Source organism: Mauremys mutica, chromosome 4 (genome assembly GCF_020497125.1).
Source record: "Mauremys mutica isolate MM-2020 ecotype Southern chromosome 4, ASM2049712v1, whole genome shotgun sequence".
Taxonomy (NCBI): Eukaryota; Metazoa; Chordata; order Testudines; family Geoemydidae; genus Mauremys; species Mauremys mutica.
In genome coordinates this window covers 94,433,306-94,456,365 of record NC_059075.1, presented here as the reverse complement: position 1 = coordinate 94,456,365, position 23,060 = coordinate 94,433,306, and positions in this window count along the sequence as shown.

Here is a 23,060-nt window from a genome sequence, read left to right as displayed (position 1 = left end):
CCAGTTCATGAAGAGATAGGTGCCATTAGCCAAATACAAATAATCAAAATGCAACAGTAAAATATGAACATAGTATCCAAATTTACTTCTAAATACAAGATTTTGCACTAGAATTACTCCAGAATACTTACACTTTTATCTCTATCTATATAAGCTTTTTTTTAACACATAGGGGTCATCATCAGTGTTTGAACCCACAATCTTCAGAGCCACAGCACAGACCTTACCCACTTCAGTTATGGGTAGCTGATATGGGGGAAAAGAAAAGCATCCTCTATGAGTTATACAAGTATTTGTGAGACAGCACTGGAATGCTGGGCATCAAGATTCTTAGTTTCTACTCCTGGCTCTGGGAGCAGATTGTTGTCTTGTATTATAGACAGCATAGCTAAATTAACAACATACCTGTGGGGCTCTGTTTTTGTAGGTTAGTGCACCTTCCCCAGGGCTACATGTTTGTGTGTGGGTTTTTTTTCTCTGCCTCTGATGTTGCTACTCCAAAAAATCATGTGTTGACCAGAAGTTTTCATATAATTACAGGACTTCCTATATGAGGGGCCAACCATGTGTTAGTTCTGGTAAATTCCAAGAGCTGCCAACACTGCAAAGGGGTAGAGTAGACTTCTCACTCTCAGTCCCTCATGCTCCTGCCACATGAGGGTTGAGCAATGCAGTCTCTTCCCAGCCAGTTGGAGTAGATTTCTCACCTTGGTGCACTGGCCTTTTTCTGTGGGGGCAAAGCCCTGCCTCTTCCTTGTCCACCCCGTCCCCTTTTTGAAGTTCTGCAGGAGAAAGCAGTCCCTGTGCTCCTAGCGCTTGCAGGAACAGGTAAGACATGCAGCCCTTACACAGCCAGTCAAAGAGGGGGTCAGGGAGGGGATTGAAAAGAAATTCTGTGAGGAGCAGGGCCGTCCGGAGGGGGGGTGGCACATGGGGCAATTTGCCCCGGGCCCTGCAGGGGCCCCGCGAGCCGCTCCGGGTTTTTGGCGGCACTTCAGCGGCAGGTGCCTCCCAGTGAGTACAAGCACCACAAGCGGCAGAAAAAAACCCAAACCCCCGCAATCGCGATCTGCAGCTCTACCACCGCCGCTTCATTCTACCGTGGCAATTCGGCGGCGGGTCCTTCCCTCCAAGAGGGACCCACTGCTGAAGACCTGGCTCTGCCCCAGGCCCCCTGAATCCTCTGGGTGGCCCTGGTGAGGAGGAGTAAAGCGAGTTCGTGGAGAACTTAAAAAATAAGGCATTCAGAATTAGTCACCTGCAGTATATATTGTACCATAGTGATCAGGTGCATTTTAATACTTAAATTATTTTTAGACTGAATCCTGAAAAGAATGGGGGAGCCAAGAGTACAGGAATAGGAGGGATGGGTGGATGATAGAAGGGATGGGTAGATGGTAGGATTTTCTTTATTTCCTTAGCAAATGCATGCAATTTTTGTATTTTCTTTTGCATGAAGAACTGTTCAGTTGGCTTAATCACTTTCAGTGGAAAACAAACCCAGTCAAACTCCAAAGGGCTTCCTACTGCTTTGACTAGGTCTCAAATAATTAATAGAATAGGAAATGTTACTGGAATAATTGATATGAATAATAAATGAATAGAATAATTTACTGCTCACTCATCTCTAAATATGATCACAACAGTTTCATAGAAGCAGGAAGGAACGTTGAGAAATTATTTATACCAGCCCCCTGTGCTGAGGCAGGACCACGGAAACTAGACCATCCCTGTCTAACCTGTTCTTAAGACCTCCAGTGATGGGGATTCCACAACCTTCCAAGCACTTGGAAGCCTATTTGAGTGCTTAACTACACTTATAGTTAGACAGTTTTTCCTAATATCTAATCCAAATCTCCCTAGCTGCAAATTAATCCCACTACTTCTTGTCCAACCTTCAGTGGACATGGAGAACAATTGATCACTGTCCTCTTTGTAACAGCCCTCAGCATATTTGAAGACTGTTATCAGGTCCCCCCCTTTGATCTTCCTTTCTAAACCTTTTATCATGTTTGTTGCTCTCTTCTGGACCCTTTTGCAACCACCTGATAATCTTTTTCTCTGGGCTGCATTTTCCTAGTTTTGTTAGAAAGTAAGTGATTGCTACTTGCATAAGTCTGGTTCTCTGGACCCCAAACACTCAGATGCCTATCTGGGTATCACACAAAATCATAATCTTAATTTTCAGCTATCTCCTCAGGTCAATAGACTAAATTCAGATGGTCATCTACTAGGTTTATCAGCCACCTTCGAAACAGCTGGTCATGAGATGCTACTGATTCAATTACAGCAGATTGGATGGAGTGGTTTTAAGATGAATTTATCTGTACTTTTCAAAGCGATCACAGGGGGCTGTGTGACATTGCACTCTATATGATTTTATGAAAATATGTTAATGAGTTTGAATATCATGTAACTGAAATATGCTTCATGCAAAAGGTCTCTTGTAAGGTATCATTACAAAGCTTATAATCTACTGAGTGTGGTCATCCTATTTGTATAAATGTAATACTCTTGTATCTGAAACTATTGAGGGCCTATGTAATCATGCAAAGTGTGGGCCATTAATGGTGCTTTGGATACTTGATGGCTCCCATCAACCAGGACAATTGACTGCAGTTGGCTCTGTTTTACTTGTGAGTCTTCCTGTATACATGTGTGCTGGCAAGTGGGTAATGAAGTCTTATAGTGACGTGATCATGTCACCTGAGCTGGAATCCATCTTTAACCTGGTGCTTTTCCATTGAAAAGGAGGGGGTGGGAACCCAGAGAGGGACAAAGGATTCCCACCTTATGCAAAAGATATATAAGTGGGTGGAACAGAACAAAGGGAGAAGCCATCATGAGAAATCTCCTAGCTACCACCTGAGCTGGAACAAGGGCGGTACCAGGGGAAAGGATTGTGCCCAGACTAGGAAGGCGTCCAGTCTGTGAAAGAAACTTATTGAAACATCTCTGAGGGTGAGATTTTTATCTGTATTCAGTTTTATTACTGTATTAGGCTTAGATTTGCGTGTTTTATTTTATTTTACTTGGTAATTCACTTTGTTCTGTCTGTCACTACTTGGAACCACTTAAATCCTACTTTCTATATTTAATAAAATCACTTTTCACTTCTTAATTAACCCAGAGTATGTATTAATACCTGGGGGTGGGGGGAGGGACAGCTGTGCATACCTCTCTATCAGTGTTATAGAGGGTGAACAATTTATGAGTTTACACTGGATAAGCTTTAAACAGGGTAAAACGGATTTATTTGGGGTTTGGACCCCATTGGGAGTTGGGCATCTGAGTGTTAAAGACAGGAATACTTCTGTAAGCTGCTTTCAGGTTAAGTCTGCAGCTCTGGGGCATGTGATTCAGACCCTGGGTCTGTGTTGGAGCAGACTGGTGTGTCTGGCTCAGCAAGACAGGGTGCTGGAGTCCCGAGCTGGTGGGGAAAGCAGGGGCAGAAGTAGTCTTGGCACATCGGTTGGCAGCTCCCAAGGGGGTTACTGTGATCCAACCAGTCACAGGCTGTGTGGAGTAACTACTATTTCTCGCAGAGAGTTCTTATTCCTGAGGATTCAGTCCTCTCATCTTTTTGGCCAATGTCTAGCTAAAGCCACTGGTTGAGATTGTGTGAGGTGCTATGAATTGCAGTGCCATTGTGCTGGTGATACTCAGCTCTGTGTCTCCTTTTCATCAGCTACGGACCTTTTGAGGAGTCCACATTCTGCTCTGGCTGCCAGTTCACTTCCTGGTGAAATGCCTGGTACTGGTTGTTATGTCTCCCAAAAGCCCAAAATGCCTTTTACTTAACAATAGTGACTCTGATGGGATCAGAATTACAATAAGAAGGAAAATAAAGTAACAACAAGAATGGATCAAGTTGGCACAATGAGAGAATCCTTATTTCCAAGTGTCATCCAGCACCACTTCTCTCTTGGGTTCAGTCTCCAGCCTTAGTTTTGCACTCTGCAGCCTAGAAAGTTTTCAAAAATGCTCAACAACTCAGCTTCCAGTGATAGGGCTGCCACCTCTCCCTTTTTGTTTGAGTAGCTGTCCCAGGACTACTTTAAGTGTAATCAGAACACACTGCCAGTTGTCCAGTTTTATGGGCTCAGGATCATCCCAGATGTCTCTCTTTTGTATCTCAGAGGGGGCCACTGTACTCAATGAAGTCAACAGGAGTTCTGACTTTAGTAGAAGCAGTTAAGTCAATTCTGAACACTTTTGAAAGTCCCACCCCAAAGACGCAGTAACCACACTTCACTTATGTCTACACTGCAGTTGGGAAGTGTGATTGCAGCACATGTATAGAATCATAGAATATTAGGGTTGGAAGGGACCTCAGGAGGTCATCTAGTCCAACCCCCTGCTCATATCCTAGCTCTAGTAACAGTAGCAGTGAAGCTATGGCAGCATGGACAATCCTGCCTGCTTCGGACCTAGGGTACATACTTGAGCACTATGGAGTTTATACTGCTATAAAGATGAACTCTGTGCTCAATCATGGCATTTGCATTTGGCAGGAACCTTTCAGCTATCTGTCCTAAAATGGAGCCTGTGGAGAGTTAGAGCTCTGAGTCCTCCAGTTCCTACAGAGGACTGTAATTTGTTGGTTAGGATGCTTCAGGGTTACCTTCCTGAGAACTCTTGCACGTGTTGTAAATGCATGAGTCTCTTTATGCTTCTTGTTTCTTCCTCCACCACGATATTACAGGAGCCGGGGCAAGGTATGGTCAGGACCCTCGAGATTTTGCTGTACCTGGAAGTATACCTGAGCTCAAGCTTGGCTGCTTTTAGATCATTCTTAAAACACCTTTTTTGTTAGCCTTTCTCCTCACTGTAGGTTTCTGGAAAACCTCTGGCATTTAGTCTCTTGGCAGGTATTCCCCTTCAGCTGATCCTTTCTGGATAGCTGGTATATGCTCCTTGTTTTGAGGAATGTATTTGGAATTCCTGATCTAAAGTATGTAAAGTGTACCCAGACGTTGTAATAAGAGTAATAAAACTATAAGGTCACCATGATTTAGCATTTGGGTATTGAATTGTTCAGATTGCCTCATGTCATTTTTCTGGGTGTTTTTAAGCTACTATTGCAGGTGGCTCTGCTTACTTATAAATCATATTAAAAATGGAGTGGTGATGACTAGCCAGGTTGAAATTAGGAAGAACCTGCAATATTTATACTAGTCCTTCGTAACTGTATTTATTTCAGTGTTTCTGTGTATGATGCAAGGTTCCTAAGAGAACCTGGTCTGGACAGAATGCTTGTAAGTAAATAACATTAACTGGGTCTATCACATACTCATCTCCATATTCTTACTTTCTAAAGTTCTCTCACAAACTCCGCATCTCCCATCTACCTTGTCTTCTTTTTTGACTGTTCAGAGGATATCATGGATTAACTAGAGTAGACCCTCCTGATCTATTACCTCTCAAATATCCTTCAACTAATGCTGACAAAAGTAAATATTGGAACTTTCTGGAAGTGATTGGTACTGGCTCCTCAAATGGCTGTTTTATCATTTGGCTTCTTCATGTGAGGGGCATAAAAAATTATTACTGTCAGCCTGAAGAACGCTAAATAACTTTATATCCTTCTCCCTAGGAGAAACCTGCTCTTTTCCATTCTGTCCTAATGCCAAATTATGACTTTGTCTTGCTGATCTGTCATAGATTTTTTCAGATTTACTGTCTCACAAGACGAAGATGCCTTTTCTTACCCAGAATGGCTCCCAAAAAATGAGAATACAAAATCTGTCTGAATAGGTCTTATGGAAATGCAATACTACGAACATTTAACATTTGTACAAGTGAGCATACATAAGCCACTCTTCAATGTGTGTTTCTTCTCCCCTCTCTGTGCTGGGCCTACAAAGGATGGATGTGTGCTACCCGTGTCAGGTAAAGGATTAGCTCTTTAGCTCAAGCCATAGAGGTAGCTCTCGAGGTCCGAGGTACAATCCTTGTTGACAACCCAGTTGACAGTTGTTGCACATAGCCATGTGACATTATTAATTCTCATTCTTAGTTTTTAAAAATGCATGAGTGACTTTTCGGAACAAATATAGTTAAAGGGCTCAGAAATTCTGAGAGCTAATTCTATATGTGATGAAACAACTAGAATAATAAATAATACAGGAGATGGAGTTAGAAAAGACAAAGGTTACGCTAATGAGATCATGCATTTACTCGGGTATGGAATGTGTATATTTTGATGGATGCATCATTTTTATTGGTTAATTAATTCACTCTTTGTAGGCTTTGAGGAGGAAATGGAATAAACAGAAGGTGGTGGCTTGCTGTGCAGGCTTTGAGAGGGTATTCCATGTATTGAGGGAAGCATAGAAGAGAGATGGAGACAGAGAGGGAGATATAAAACATCTATTTGGTAAACTATTGTATAATTTCTTTAATTATTTTCTCTGGGTACATCTACACTGCTATATCTATCTATCTCCCACGGCAGCAAGTCTCAGAGCCCACCAGGTTGCAGGTCTTACACTGCAGGGCTAAAAATAGCATTGTAGATGTTTGGGCTCAAACTGGAGTCCGGGCTCTGAAACCTGACCAGGGGGAAGAGGTTCTCAGAGCCCAGGCTCCAGTCCAAGCCCAAACATCTTCACTGCTCTTTTAGCCCAACACTGTGAGCCCAAGTCAGTTGACCCAGTTCTGAGACTCCTGTACCCACAAGGTTCAGGAGGGTTTGTAATTGGCATGGCTAAGCTGTGCCACCACTGCCCGTGCTACCATGGCTACACTACTATTTATACTCACACTATCATAGAATCATAGAATCATAGAATCTCAGGGTTGGAAGGGACCTCAGGAAGTCATCTAGTCCAACCCCCTGCTCAAAGCAGGACCAAACCCAACTAAATCATCCCAGCCAGGGCTTTGTCAAGCCTGACCTTAAAAACCTCTAAGGAAGGAGATTCCACCACCTCCCTAGGTAACCCATTCCAGTGCTTCACCACCCTACTAGTGAAAAGTTTTTCCTAATGTCCAACCTAAACCTCCCCCTCTGCAACTTGAGACCATTACTCCTTGTTCTGTCATCTTCTACCACTGAGAACAGTCTAGATCCATCCTCTTTGGAACCCCCTTTCAGGTAGTTGAAAGCAGCTATCAAATCCCCCCTCATTCTTCTCTTCTGCAGACTAAACAATCCCAGTTCCCTCAACCTCTCCTCATAAGTCATGTGCTCCAGCCCCCTAATCATTTTTGTTGCCCTCCGCTGGACTCTCTCCAATTTATCCACATCCTTCTTGTAATGTGGGGCCCAAAACTGGACACAGTACTCCAAATGAGGCCTCACCAGTGCTGAGTAGAGGGGAATGATCACATCCCTCGATCTGCTGGAAATGCCCCTACTTATACAACCCAAAATGCCATTAGCCTTCTTGGCAACAAGGGCACACTGTTGACTCATATTCAGCTTTTCGTCCACCGTAACCCCTAGGTCCTTTTCTGCAGAACTGCTGCCCAGCCATTCGGTCCCTAGTCTGTAGCAGTGCATGGGATTCTTCCGTCCTAAGTGCAGGACTCTGCACTTGTCCTTGTTGAACCTCATCATATTTCTTTTGGCCCAATCCTCTAATTTGTCTAGGTCCCTCTGTATCCTATCCCTACCCTCCAGCGTATCAACCACTCCTCCCAGTTTAGTGTCATCTGCAAACTTGCTAAGGGTGCAGTCCACACCATCCTCCAGATCGTTAATGAAGATATTGAATAAATATACACTAGCTGTCATTGAGCTAGTGCAAGTATATGTACATGAGCTGGGAGTCACACCCCTAGCTTGCAGTGAAGGCACAGCATAAGTGACCAAACAGGAGTTAATAAAGCTTAAATTGTGCCTCACATAAAAGTACCTTCCAGAACAATGCCTATCCCTCCATGGTAGTTCCCACCAGTGAACAGCAACTGCACTAAGCCCAAGCTGCAGCCCAATAGCAACAGCAGCAGAAGTACCCAGAAGCAGCTGCTGCATGTGTTGCCAATAAGTCTAAATGGAACCAGAAGAACCCTGAAGCTTACCTGGTCACTTTCAAGAACGTACCTATCACAACTGAATGGGATGAGAAGTCCTGGCCTATCCATTTGACTTCTTTGAAACTGGAGAGGCACAAGCAGCATACAGGGCACTGGATAAGGAAATATTTGCTGTTTAGGGCTGATTGAGGGTCTTAGAGGCAGAGGTTTGGAGGTGAGCTCTTTTCATTAGGGGTGAAGCCACATGCCTTCTCTTGATGCTTTGACAGACTGCATGACTTGTTGCATTCAGTCAAAAGTCTGGTCTGCTGGGGAACTAGTAGGCAAAGCAATGGAGTACTGTTTAAAGAGTCTGTCTGGAAGGCATAAATTTAGGTGTGTTAGCACTCCGGCAGCTTGAGTTAGAGAGCTAAGGCTCTCTAGCTGGGCCAGTAACAGACTCCTGTCCTCTGCTGATTGGGCACAGATGTGGACCTGTAACCACACTCACTAATGTGTTACACACACCTGTAAAGTCCATCTCTCAAAAGCTGACTTACTCTCCTAAAGGTAAATGGGTTTTACTTTAGATGCTGATGCAGTTTGGGAGGGGAAGCAACATCACTGCTTGTAACAGTGCTTCGCCCAGCTCTCCCTGCTGATATGACAATACACAACCGAACTAGAAGCCTCATAACCCCCACTGTGTCCCGCAGCACCTGACTTCCATCAAGCTGGTTGACATCATTGACCCTTTGTGCACAGGCTCTATGCCACTGGTATTGCCTTTGAAACTATGTGTCATTACTGGAGTGACTGATTGCGTCAGTGGATGACCTGACGTGTTGTTTCAGTGTCATTAATCAAATTTCCCAAGGCAAAGGAAACATTAAGCAATTTATTAAGATGTAATACCACTCTTGTAAGAGAGATCTGACTACTGGCCTCGGACAAATTCATCAAGGAGTGGAACATTTTGTCTAGTTAGCACCAGAACATTTCTGAAATCAATGACTGGTGCTCTAAATGTGTCACAGAGAGAGGACAGAGGATATGGCCTGTTGAGGAAACATCCACTTTATACTGACAGTGGCCTTCACTGAAGAGTTAGGAAGTCTTGGTAAAGTTGTGATATGGACATTACAGTCACAAAGGCCATTCTGATGAACTAGAGAAGGGGTGGGCAAACTACGGCCTGGGGGCCACATCCAGCCCTTGAGCTTCTGCTGGGGCGCGGGATCCGGGGCTTGCCCCACTCCATGTGTGCCGTGGCTCCGCGCGGCTCCCGGAAGCAGCAGCATGTCCCCCCCTCCAGCTCCTATGTGTAGGTGCAGCCAGGGGGCACCGCACCTGCCCCAAGCACCACCCCTGCTCCAAGCGCCACCCCTGCAGCTCCCATTGGCCAGCAACTGCAGCCAATGGGAGCTTTGGGGTGACGCCTGTGGATGGAACAGTGCATGCCTGGCCGCACCTCCACGTAGGAGCCAGAGTGGGGACATGCTGCTGCTTCCAGGAACTCTTGAGGTAAGCGCCGCCCAGAGGCTGCACTTCTGACCCCCTCCAGCGTCCCAACCCCCTGATCCCCCTCCCGCCCTCCGAACCCCTCGGTCCCACCGTCCTGCACCCCAGAGCCTGCACCCCCAGCCGGAGCCTTCACCCCTCCCCACCTGCACCCCAACCTCTTGCCCCAGCCCAGAGCCCCCTCCAGCACCCTGAACTCCTCATTTCTGGCCCCACCCCCGAGCCCACACCCCCTCCTGAACCCCAACCCCCAATTTCATGAGCATTCATGGCCCGCCATACAATTTCCATACTCACATGTGGCCCTTGGGCCAAAAAGTTTGCCCCCCCCCTGAACTAGAGAGAGGAGCCAAGCAGGCCCCATCCTTCTCTACCACACATACAGTAATATATAGTATGGAACCTCTGGAAACAGTCTCTCATGAGCCCCACAAACCCTAGCACCAGTCTCACTCATATGCCAGCCACTGTGTCACAACAGTTTTTATTGTGTGATTGTTTTTATTGTCTGGAGCACAAGATTGGGAATCAGGAACATCTGGGTTCTAATCCTAGCTCTGCTAATGACGCACTTAGACTCTCTGAATTTCTGTTTCCTCTGTTGATCTACCTCGCAGGGGTGCATGAAGATGAATTACTTAGTGAAGGTTTGTATGGTGCTTTGGACAGGTAAAGTGCTGTATAAGTGATGTGGATTATTTAAATGTATATTACAGTGACACTCAGGCCTTGGCTACACTGGCGCTTTACAGAGCTGCAACTTTCTTGCTCAGGGGTGTGAAAAAACACCCCCCTGAGCGCAGCAAGTTACAGCGCTATAAAGTGCCAGTGTAAACAGTGCCCCAGCGCGGTAAGCTAATCCCCATGGGGAGGTGGAGTACCTGCAGCGCTGGGAGAGCTCTCTCCCAGCGCTGGCGCAGCGACTACACTCGCACTTCAAAGCGCTGCTGCGGGAGCGCTCCTGCGGCAGCGCTGTTCGGCTGCAAGTGTAGCCATACCCTTAGATTGGGGCCCCATTGCACTAAGCACAGTACACATATAGCAGAGTTGCTACATCATTAATGTATTTTTCTAGTTCTAGCCTGCTTTGGACTCTGGAGGGAAAAAAGAAGAGAGAGAGCAAGAGAATAATAACTATAAAGTGGTAGATTTATGAGAAACAAACCTTTCCCCAAGTATGGGTTTAAGTTTTGTCCTATGGACAGGATGCACTGTGGCTGGCACAATGAGGTTCTACTTGAATCTTGCTGCCCACCAGAGGATCAACTTCAGGACAAAGGCAGGGGTTGTGTCCAGTGCTGTCTTCCCTTGGCATTCCTGCCAACAAAAGCATCATAAATTACTGCAAGAGGCTTGGTAAGAATGCATCTGCATGATTTGATAAGTACATGTGAATTTGGTGATCAGTGGTACCTAACTCCTTTAGGCTCCTTTGAAAACCCCATCCTTAATGACCTGGCAAGAAATTACATCCGTTCTCATGACGGATACAGAAAGGATCTTGGAGGGCCAGAATGATACTAGAGGTTCTGTGGGTCAATAGAAGTATAGCAGTCTTCATTTGGAACTGAAAGTGCCAGCAAGGGCAATTTTGGCAGCTTGCATGTTTAAAAGTTTTGAAACTAGCTCTAATTAGAACTCCCATCCCTCAGTATTTTCTCTGAAGGGACTGGACAGATAGGTTTATTAAAAGTCTGCTATGGTCACTCATGTAGGAAATAATGCAATTAGAAATAGAAGATCAAAGGAATTTGAAGACTTTGTGAAGAAAAATACCCATTAGACATGAAAATAACAGGAAAAAAGATCTCTTTACATGTTATCAAATATAAGAGCCAGACAAATTACAATAAATAAATTTGCATACATTTTCATACTAACAGTGTACAGATGAGTGTATTGCTTTCATGGACTACTGAAGCACATTTGGGTAGGAAACATTTATTTAATGTCAGGTGACTTTTAGCTAAATTGAAAGGAGCATGAATATTTGAGCAGGCATTCTCCAGAGGACATGCCTGAGTATAGGGGAAGGGAAAATTGCATAAAATACACAGACCAAAAGCAGATAAAGAATTGAAAACTGAGTCCTCAGTGTATGCACCAAAGTATAGAATGAAAGCACAAAAAGTCTGAATGGGAAGAATTGTCCCAGAAGAGATCTGTGACAGCAGAGCTATTAGAAAGGATTGTGATGATGATGGACAGAATCAGATGAGTGGTGGGGTATGGAGTTATGTAGCTTTTATATAACTGGAAAAATGAGAGTTTAATGAACTGCTACTGGTAACCACGGAGAAGTCGACTAACTCAAAGTCAAACAAATGGGTATCAAGAGTAAAGGGCAAATAGTAGTTCTATCTGTAGAGTCTCAAAATAGGAAAGACATGAGAATAAAATATTTTATAATGGGCTAAGGGAAGGATGCACAGATAACAAGATTGTGATCATGACTGACTAACTTGCTTATTAACTGAGAAAGCTGCAAGACATATGTTGCCATAGAAACAGAAATGATGGTGGTGTTTAAATTACTGCTTCTTGTACCTATGTGTTTTGTTTCATTCACACTGGAAGGCGCTCATCAGTAATGCTTTGAACAAGCAGGCCCCAGACCGACCACCATTATCACTAGTGATGAATGAACTTCCAGAAGCTGGATTCTTAAAGTTGGGCTGGAAATCTTGTAAAAATAGACCTTCCAGTTCTCCCTGCTTCCAGTTATCCTGGAAATCTTGCAAGAATGGCCTTTCATGAAGGATTTTAGCACTTCTGCTTCAGACAAGAACCAGAAAGTGTTAGAGCAATTTAAGAATTAAAAACACTTGTAAGAAAAACAGTTGTACCAATTGTTTAGAACATTCTGAAAGGCTTACTTTGAGTTTTGGCCAAAGGTTGGAGTCTTGGGAGGAGACGGGGAGAGGAAAATGGGACATTATTATTTTATCCAAACTGGTGTACGTGCTCCTAGTTGTTACAAGTATCTTCCTACTTAGTGGGGGCACTTTAAATCACGCTTAGTATAATGACATTGTTTTTATTGCTGGAGTTCCCAGAGTGGAGAGAGACCCCCTGCATCAATGTCTTCACATTATCCAATCAACATCAGCCGGTGAAGTGAAATAATTCCTGGAATTTACAAGCCACATGAATGGATAAATCGTAGGGCCTGGAAGGGTGGTCATCTCTTTTGCACTGGACCGTGATGGAGTGTCAGAGGTCCAGGTGTCTAGGGGTTTGGCTACACTTGCAGCTGTACAGCACTGGGAGTTAAAGCTGTCTTCGTACAGCTGTGTAGGGAAAGCGCTGCAGTGTGGCCAGACCTGACAGCTACCAGCGCTGCAATGTGGCCACATTTGCAGCATTTGCAGCGGTGTTGGAGTGGTGCATTATGGGCAGCTATCCCAGCGTTCAAGTGGCTGCAACGTGCTTTTCAAAAGAGGGGGGTGGGGTGTGACAGGGAGCGTGGGGGTGGAGAGAGAGAGTGGATTTTTGCAGCCGACACTGTGTGAGCTCCCTGCCTTGCAAATTCCGACCAATTCCCCCACCCCTCATTCACTCTTAAATGCAAATAGCCTGCAGACCAGATAAGCAGCTGCTCCGACAGACTCCCTTTCCCCCTCCCCCCCCCCCCGTCGTGCTGTTTCTCTCCTCAAGCAAACACTAGCTGTGGACATTCATCCCCCTGCCTGCCTCATTCACAGCAAACAGTAGCTGTGTTTGGTTTTTAGATAAGCAGCTCCGGGAGCCCCGAGTTCACAACAAAACAAAGAGAGTTCTTTAGTTAAAAGCATTATGGGAAAATTCTGGAGGTCAGTTACAGCGCTGCAGTTGTTATTCCCCAGGCCGAGGTGGAGTACAGCCAGCGCTGTAGCCAGGGAGATACAGCGCTGTATGTGCCTTGCCAGTGTGGACGGGGAGTAAGTTGCAGTGCTGTAAAGCCATCACCAGCGCTGCAACTCTACAGTGTAGCCAAGGCCTAAGTGGGCCAGTTAACCATGTAGGCTGCACCTGGAGGAGGAGCCAGGACTAATTGAGGACTAATGGGACTCATTAGCCAGAACTAATGAGGACTAATTAAAGAGGAAGCTCAGCTGGACAGGAACAAGGGGGGTCTATATTAAGCCCAGTAGCTGAGAATAGAAGGAGTTTGCAGAGAGAGAGGCTGTAGTCACTGTTAGGGTGAGAGAAGTCAAGGTAGGAAGTAGCCCAGGAATACAGTAGTAAGGGCTAGGACTTTGCAGACTTTGTTTGTTGTAGTGTCCATGGACTGGAACCCAGTGTAGAGGGTGGGCCTGGGTTCCCTTGCTAGCCACTGGGGAAGTGGCACTGTTAAGGGGCAGTGAGAAAGAAGGCTGCCTTGGACAGTAGATCCTGAGGAATTTGATGCATGCAATACCCCGGATGGGAAAACTACAGTCACCTGGCCAGAGGAATGAACACAGAGCACCCTGAGTTTCAGGGAGAGAGCAGTGGCAGGGTGTGCAGTGAGTGAGTGGGTGTTGGATGTGGAAAGAGCAGCCAGAAGGAGGTGCCCCTACTGGTGAGTGGACCCCATGACATGGAACATCGCTATATACTCCAGCTGGGCTTAGATAATGTCAATAACCTAGAAGGCAAATAATTGAGCAGTTAAGACCTGATGATGATAATGACTATTATAGAAATAAATTATTCTGATTGCCAAATTGTTTGAACTCTAAGCAATGAGTACTTGGACCAGTTTACCTTGGTGGGAGATTTTAAAGAAAATCTATAGTTTAATTATTCCATGTTCTTCTCTTGAAGCAAATTGAATCATAGTTGTTGAATTTCCTGAGGCAAGTAAGGCAGAGGGTTTTTTGGTTTTGTTTAAGACTAGACTAGATAACTGTGTTCATGTATACTATTTTTATATATACAAGCTAACGGTGATACAAGATTAAACAAATCTGATGCTTCAGAGCATAGGCTAGTCACTTGCACGGGCGAGGAAGGACAGTTATCTCCAGGGCTAGCAATACTGTACATCTGGCCTGGTAAATGATAGAGAGGTATCACCTCTCTCCTAGGCATCAGGGAACTTAAACAACCTGGCCAAAGTCAAGGTATTAGTTCATAATTAGAAATGTCTTCTTCACTAAACATTCACTCTCTACTCCAGTCTAGATTCTCTGCCCTGGTCTATTGTTTAATTTTTCTGACCAAAGCCTCTCGAGTTACATCTTCCCCTCACTTCACCTTTATCCCGAGAAGAGAAAGCCGTATTAAGGTGCTTTTCCAATGTGATGCCTTTGGGAAAGTCTTTCTGATCCAGAAGACTGAGTGATCTGTGGAGCAGTATGACTGATTAATCATTCCAGTGAACAATCATAATAATACCTACACATCTGCCAGATATTCTTCTCTCACTCTCCTTTGTATATCTGCAGCCCTCTACTCCTTGCTGACCTGTCTCCCACACCTCTTCTCTTTCAGCACTGAAATCCCTCCTTAAATCATTCTTCCTCCAAAAGGTCTGTAAACCCTGGTCCTCCCTTAACAAACATCATGATGGTAAGGACTTGATTCTCATTTAGACAAAGGGCTTGTCTATACTAGGAAGTTTTGCTGCTTTAACCATATCGGTATCCTCAAAGCTGCAAACACCCCCGGACTGTGGATGCAGTTATACAACTATAAAAATGTTTATACCAGTATGATTTATTCCAGTTTGGGAAGGGGAATAATCGGTACCAGCATAAGGCACTTTCATATGGATATAACTGCAGCCACACTAGGGCTTATACCAGTATAACTATATTGATAAAAAAAATAATCTCCCTACCTGACATAGTTTTACTGCTACAATTTTTCTAGTGTAGACCAGGCCTGTGGTTCCTTTGCAATGTTCTGGCAGTGTAAAGGTGGCCATAAAGGGGAGGAAGGGGGAATTATGCTTGCAGCTACTTTACTTTACTTTACTGTCAGAGCAACGTAAAGGGGCCTTAGTGTAAATGAAATGGATCCCTAAGTGTTTAACAAAAAAAATATATATAAAAACTTAGGATGAAAGCCTGGCCCTTATTGAAGTCAGCGTCACAACTCCAATTGACTTCAGTGGGGCCAGACCTTCACCTAAATCTGTACAAGATTCATGGAACCAACAAGACACAATGCTAAACTTCAGTAATGCTCTTTTGTCACTCACTGTCCCCTCTTTCCAGCAATCTTCCAGTTCTGTTGTGAAATATCCGGGGTGGGGTCCTAGTTGGTCCTATTCTGTTACGACTTTTCTGCTAAAAAGTTTTACTATTACTAATAGTATAATGACTGATGAGAAATAGACACTGGAAGTTGTTTCATGACATAGTTGTTTCTAACAAGGTTTAAAGGATTTCATCCAATAAATTTAAACCAAAAATATGAACCGGGACAAAGCTCTGTCAGCTTGGTTAGGGCATTGAATACTCTCTCCATTAATTTTCATAAATTGGTCCAAATCTATGACCTGATTATATAGGGATCCTTAGATCTTATGCAACAGGATTAAAAAGTAAATAGTTCTCCCCCCCACCCCCGCAAAAAAGAAGTGGTGTTCATTTTACTCCATTAATATTTAATTTATATAAAATAGCTTCATGTTACACTAATTTCCTTTCTCAGACAATTTTCTCTTTTGACAAATTTTGTTTGAGATTGACAGCTGATAAAGTGGATCATTTTGTCTTTATTGTTTTGATTAAATAATGGTGGTTATCAACTAGGTCTAGAAAGGCTAAACTTAGAAACAGGCTGGCAGGGCTGCTTCAACAGCTGCTTGAAGAACTGGGGAAAGATTAGATCATGTCACCTAATATATGCAAGATGGAAATGAGAAAAGATTGCATCTGGATATTGTTAGCAAGGTAATTTTAACTGTAGCATGACATGCACCTACCTGTCTATGCAGTTTGTTCCAATTAATATTTATAAGTTTTTTTTTGAAGGTCATGTTCAGTATAGTACTGTTACTAAGTTAAACGCTGTATAAAAATATACAGCATAAAAGAAACTGTGTTCACAGAATGCCATTGAAGTATTTAATTAAAGTATTTTTAATTAAACTATCCTGGCAGTGAAATACATCATCTATCTGTCTTATGCAAGGGGATTTTTTCATGCGACGTATATGCAAGATAGCCATATGTGTCAATGTTTTTCTAAAATCCCAGAAAATAGATATTGTTTCCTAAACTCTGGGATGATCCTGTAATTCTTATTCAGGCAAAACTTCCATGGAAAATAATCATGTTTGCCAGCTCTATTTATTCTGCTTGTAGAGTGTTCCTGTACCCCTTGAGTAAAATCCCGGCTCCTTTGATGTTAATGGGGCCAAGATTTCACTGTAGATCTTTCTGGGGTCAAGGGAAAAAGAAAGAGAGAGAGGATGAAAGTCCTCACTTAAGTCCATGGTAAAACTCCCAGTCACTTAAATGAGACCAGGATTTACAAATAAAATATTGATGTGATGAGACATGTCATATATGGAGTGCCTTTTTACTCTATGTTCTGTAGTACAGTGAAACCCTGCTATAACGTGATAATTGGGGTCCAAAAAATTTGATTGCGATAAATGCAGGGTCGCTTTATAGCAGGGTTACAAAAATGTACCATTTCAAGCTGGTCAGTTTAAGTCTTATAAAAAAACCAACGGTTATCCCAGCGTGTTTTAAACACAAAAGTAGTAATTTAATTACATGTACATGAAAGAAACATGTGAAATCGACTATACTAATCATTGTGCAGAGTGCAGAGTCAATCTGGTTCCATGACTCCATAATTTTAAATTTCATCACTTCTTAAAAAAGCTATCTAGTATGGTCTGCTTATTTGCTGCAGACTGTTGGCTTCTAGCAAAGTCAAGAATGCTTCTGAGCTGGAGGATTTTGACACTGTACACGTCTTGAGTTTCCAGCCACCTCAAACTGACTTCTAGGTGCTTTACTGTCTCAGACACTTTTGGTGAGGGAGTTGAGATGCCATCATCGTCGTCATTAGTGCCACTGGTTTCGGGCTCTGGCGGTGCAGTTTCATTCTTCCTGCTGACATTTGCAACATTTTCATCATCTGAGATGTGTTCATATATGGGGCAGATGTCATCTGCTGAAAACCAGTTGAGGATATCATGATGACTGTGCTCATATTCTCTGAGTGCTTCTTCGGCTAATCATACGTCATTGTCAATGAATCTTGTAAATTCAGGCTCATCGTCGTTACCATCATTGCGTGTAGATGACGGAAAAGCTGGACCAAGACCTTTTATCCAGCATCATTCAATGCAATGTGCAGAGATAGCATCCCAGGCTTTCCTGCCGAGGTGACAGACTTCTTTCAAGTTCAATGACGCCAGTGATGTGTCAACAGAGGAGTTGTTATCCACTACCATCTGCCTGATCATTTCGTGACGATAGTTTTGCTTAAATGCTGATATGATGCCTTGGTCCAGTGGCTGGATTTCTGACGTAGTGTTCTTCAGGAGATAAGAGACTTTAATCTTGCGTCATGACTGACAAGATTTTCCGCTGTGGGGTGGGCAGGGCAATTATCCAGCAGGAGGAGAGCTTTTTCCTCCTGCTTGAGTTTTCGTAAATAAGCCCGAGTGGCTGGCATAAAAGTTTTATGGAACCAGCCTTCAAATATGGAGCTATTCATCCATGCATTCTTGCTGTTGGTCTATTCAAAGGGAAGGGCCTTCATATTAACATGATGAAAACATCTGGGGGACCTCGCTTTTCTGATCATCAGAGGTCTCACTTTGTGGCTGCCAGACTTGTTAACGCAAAACAAGAGAGTGACTCGGTCCTTCTTTTGCTTAAAGCCTTCTCATTTGTGACTATCAGTCCTGGTTGCGAGGGTGCAATCGGGTAACATTTTAAAGCATAAACCAGTCTTGTCACAGTTGTAAACTTGATCGGCTGTGTAGTGACCTTCCTCCAGCAACTTTTTAAGCTCAATTGGGTAGGAATCAGCAGCCTTTATCAGCTGAGCGGATTTCCCCAGACACAAGAACTTGGCTTATAGTGTGCCTTTTCTTGAATCTGTCCAGCCAGCTGTTACTCGCCTTAAATTTGGATTCATTTCCATTGATAAGACGATCAAATTTCTCTGCTTGAGCTTTCAGAATAGGGCCAGAAATGGGAATTCTTTCTGAGCGAGCCTGGACAAACCATTGGTACAAGGCTGAATCTGGGCTTTCGTCATTAGCAAACTTGACCTTTTTACTTAGTAAACCAGTTTCCTCTTCAAGAATGCTGGGTAGGCTACGGAGCTTTTCTTCTTTTTTCCACCCTCACAGAGTGGACTCGCTAATTCCTAGTTCTCTAGCAAGCTGAATTTGTTGTTTGCCCTTCTTTAGTTGATCCAGGGCGTACAATTTCTCTTGGGCAGAAAATGACTTGCGTTTGCAAACTGGAGTATCCATAATGGTAAAATAACAAGTTTATAGGCAAACTCCATACACATGTACAACCCGAGAACTAAGTGAATGGGCCTGCAATGGCCATGATTCACTTTATCCTATAAGACCAGAAGAACGCGGTTTATTTATAAATGTCATAAAAAAAGTACAGTATTCCGGCAAAACGCAAACAGTATTACCGCCTTAAAGGGGAGCCAACTTATGATGGCGTTATATCCAAATTTGTGTTATCACAGGGCGTATTATTGCAAGGTTTAACTGTATATGGTAATTTTACTGGCCCAAAAAGAGTGAAGTCATCACTTCTGTGGTAACAAGGAGATAAATACCCATTAAGACCAAAGAACATGAATGGTTGGATATTGAGAGTAAATGCATTTGGTGAATTCCAAGGTGAATGAACATTAAAAGTTTAGTTTTATAAGTAAAAATTGACATAACTAAACCAAAATGAATCTCTTCCTCTTTATCCGTCCTCACTCCTTATTCAGTAAGCCTCCCACATTATTCTCCACATACTGTATTTTTATGGGGTTTTTTTCAGAACACTTATTTCACTTTAAATGGAAATGAAGGAAAATTTAGCTACATAAAGTTGCTTTAATCTTATTGCAAATGATAACTCAATTTACCCAATTTATTATTTCTCTCAGAAAGTCATCACTTCTTAGCATTGCTAGAGTTGAAATAATTATGTGTAGTAACTGACATAAATGTTGGCGTGTTGAGGCAGAGTGGCTGGACCTGTGTTGATGAATAAAGAGGTATGTGGGCATTAGGGGTTGGCTACTGACCTCAACAATCTGAGTTCATGTACAGCTCAAAGCTCATATCCAGCATAAGGAATCTTCCTGTTTGACACAATCACATCAGCCAGATCACAGCCACCATAATTGACCCATGCGGCAAGCCATGGCTAATTCATCCTTCATACCTGAGGTTGATCTGTCTGTGAAGAGCTCTCACTCGCCTTCTTGGGAAGAAGCAATGGTCCAGTGGGTCATCTGACTGGATGTCAGAAGATCTGAGTTCTACTCCAAGTTCTGCCATTGATGTGTTTGTGATCTTGGCAAGTTACTTCATTTTGGACTCTAAACTCCTGCAGCATTTATCTTTTCATACAATCCTGCATCCATCATAGTCAGATTTTAGACCAGGAAAAGGCACAGAGCTTGAACAGGAAAATCCTTGTGCTTTATTCTACTAGATCTTTCTGATCTTTTACATCATTGGCCATGTACTGATATATATACAAGTTTGTTGGAATTAACAGGGTAGCACTAGGCTGGATCCACTTATTTTTACTACATACCAGATATTCAGGAAAGGCACCCATTCCCCACTACCCAGGCCCCAAATCATGTTGACTTCAACTTGACGTTTTCCCTTCAACATTTTATGTGAGCCTGCTTGAGGAAATTAAGAGTTGCCATAGACTCTGTCTGAGTCAGATGAAATTCCTCCCAGGGTGCTTGCTGATCTGTAGCCCTTCCTAAACCCTCATCCCAAACACAGCATTGTAGTTCTAGGGCACTATCTAGCCTTTATAGGAGTTTTTCTGAGATGGTAGAATTTGAAGTCATCCTTGAGAGCCTGTCAATGGACAAAGAAAGAAATATGCATGGCTCCAAGCAGCCCATCATTTATCACAGGGCTGGCAAATAGCTTTTGAATAATAGGCCTCATTAGAAAGTGACTTATCATTGTGGTGATAGTATCATCCCAGCCACCCTAGAAAACAGAATGGGTTCATCTTCTGTTTAAGACAGCAATTATGAGAAGTGCCAAATGGAAGCAGAGGTTAAGAAACAGTCTTCTAACAAGTGATTATTTGTACGTAATTTTCTCAGGAAACTCCTCTCCTTTCTAAGGATTCCCAGAGATGGTTGATCAAGAAAATCCATAACTACAAACCACACAATACCATGGTAATTCCCCACTTATCAAATAGAGATCCTGTGACCAGGACCCCTCACCAACCTCTCTGTGCACCATGATGAGCTATAGGAATTCTTTTCTCTTCACTTCCCACTGTCAGTTGCCAACCATAGCCCTCAATCTTCTGTGGTATCCTATCTTCTCTTATGACAGTGAAAAGGTGAATTGAGAGGGTTCAGAACAGGAATGAAGGGGTAGGATGTATAATGCATGTAATGAGAGAGAGGCAAAAAGGAAGGGCGTCTCTAGTATTTATAGAATGACTGTCTTTACTAGGTGAATGGAAGCAAAGATTTAAAAACACGGGAAAAGCTCCAAAAAGAAAAATTAAAGCTGTGATAATTTGCAACATCCTCACTTGCTGGCAAACTTGTACTTTATTAAATTCTTCACATTTACTGGGTTTATGAGCTAAAGGTGGATTTAATTAAAACAAGAAGTGACATTTAAACTGAGGGGTGGGCAGCAAGTAAATCATATTGGGTAAAACCTATGGGGTTGTAAATGAAGGGAGAATTTGACTCACTCTTATTTATGCTGTGGACTTTCTAACAGTTTATCTCCATTTTCCAACCCTCCAAAGTTCAAGTGTTGATGCACTCTGCAGATGAATCAGCACCTGGAGTGATAAAGCTCTCTAAATGTGATATACATGTCTATGGTTGTTGAGTTGCTGGTCTGATGACCAGGAAATCACTGAGCGGTGTTCAGTCGCCAAGTTGATGGCATTCGTTGTGAATGCCCACTCAACAGAGTGGGTCGCATGAAGGCTGCCAGTGTCTATGGTAATAATGATGCAATGATATAATAGAGTGTTATATCAAACATAGTGCTGTTTGGAATAGTATTATGTTCAAGCACACTAGGTGTCCTTTAATGCACAGCAGCAGGGTCTACAGGGACCAATTCATGTGCAACATGTTAGTGCTCTTCAGAAATCACACCACTGTGGAGCATATTATCCCACTGTGTAGACAAGCCCTTATTAACTCATCCCCATTCTAGTCTCACCTTCTTTGTCTGACTCTGGATCACTGTTAGTTGGGGTTTTTTGACTCATCTTCACAATTAGGCATTCTGGAGGAGCAGCATGTTTTAGCTGAAATGAACAGAGTACTCATTGCCCAAGCTACTGGAGATTTGTTGATTCTTAAGGCATGACAGTAAACTGCTACCATGTTGGCAATATGTGTGGCGACAACCAGGCTCTGAGCTAGGCTTATGCTACATATATTGGTGCTTGATGTGCAAGTAGAGATGGAAGAAATTTTTCAGCTGAGAATTTTTTTTCACTGAAAAATGCAGATTGATCATACATTTCAGGAATCCATCTCAAATTTGTCAAATTTACCAATTAATTTGATGGGGTGGGAACATTTTTTCCTTAAATAGAAACACTTTGACCCAAATTATTTTTTTCACCATTTTTTCGCTATGTCAGCGAACCAAGAAATCATTTGCACAGTTGTATATGCAAGGTACTGAATGCTCTTTCAAGGTGTTGAGCACCCTCTGCTCCCACTGAAGTCTTGTAAAGAGTAAATGTGAACAGCACCATCACTGGAGGGACTCTGTTTTGAAATGTGCCACATTAATAAATGCGTGAAGAAACCCACTTAGATGGACTGGCCTGTAGGAAAATGCATGTGCAACTGGAACTTTTTTCTGCTTATTTCAGTAGAAGCCATTTAGATATGTGGTTTTGTGAAATTTTTCAGCATTCTCAACAGCAACAAAAGGCTAAAATTTGCTTCTTTTTTTGCGGGGGAGGGAGGTTGGAGGCTTTTTTGCCACACATTTAAATGTCTTTTCTGATGAAACAATTGTCTGAATTTGATACAATAAAGAATTCAGACGTTAGTACTAATTTAAAGAACATTCTCATGTTTTGGATTAGGATTTTCCAAGAACTCATCCATCATTTCTCTTACTAACTAAACTACTTGAGAAACTAAATAAATTAACTTGAATAGGGAGGAGGGTTTAATTTAATGGATTTAGATACAGCTAGGGGTTTTATATATTGATAAAATTCCTTCGTCTAATAAGCCAACAATTGCCTGACTTTCTGAGCACCCACAATTCCCATCTATGGCAATTCGAGCTATAGGTGCTTATCACTGAAAATCAGGCTACTTAATTGTAGCGACACACACACACACACACACACACTCTCTCTCTCTGTAAAATGAAATAGCTATATAAAAAGGAAATCCTGTCC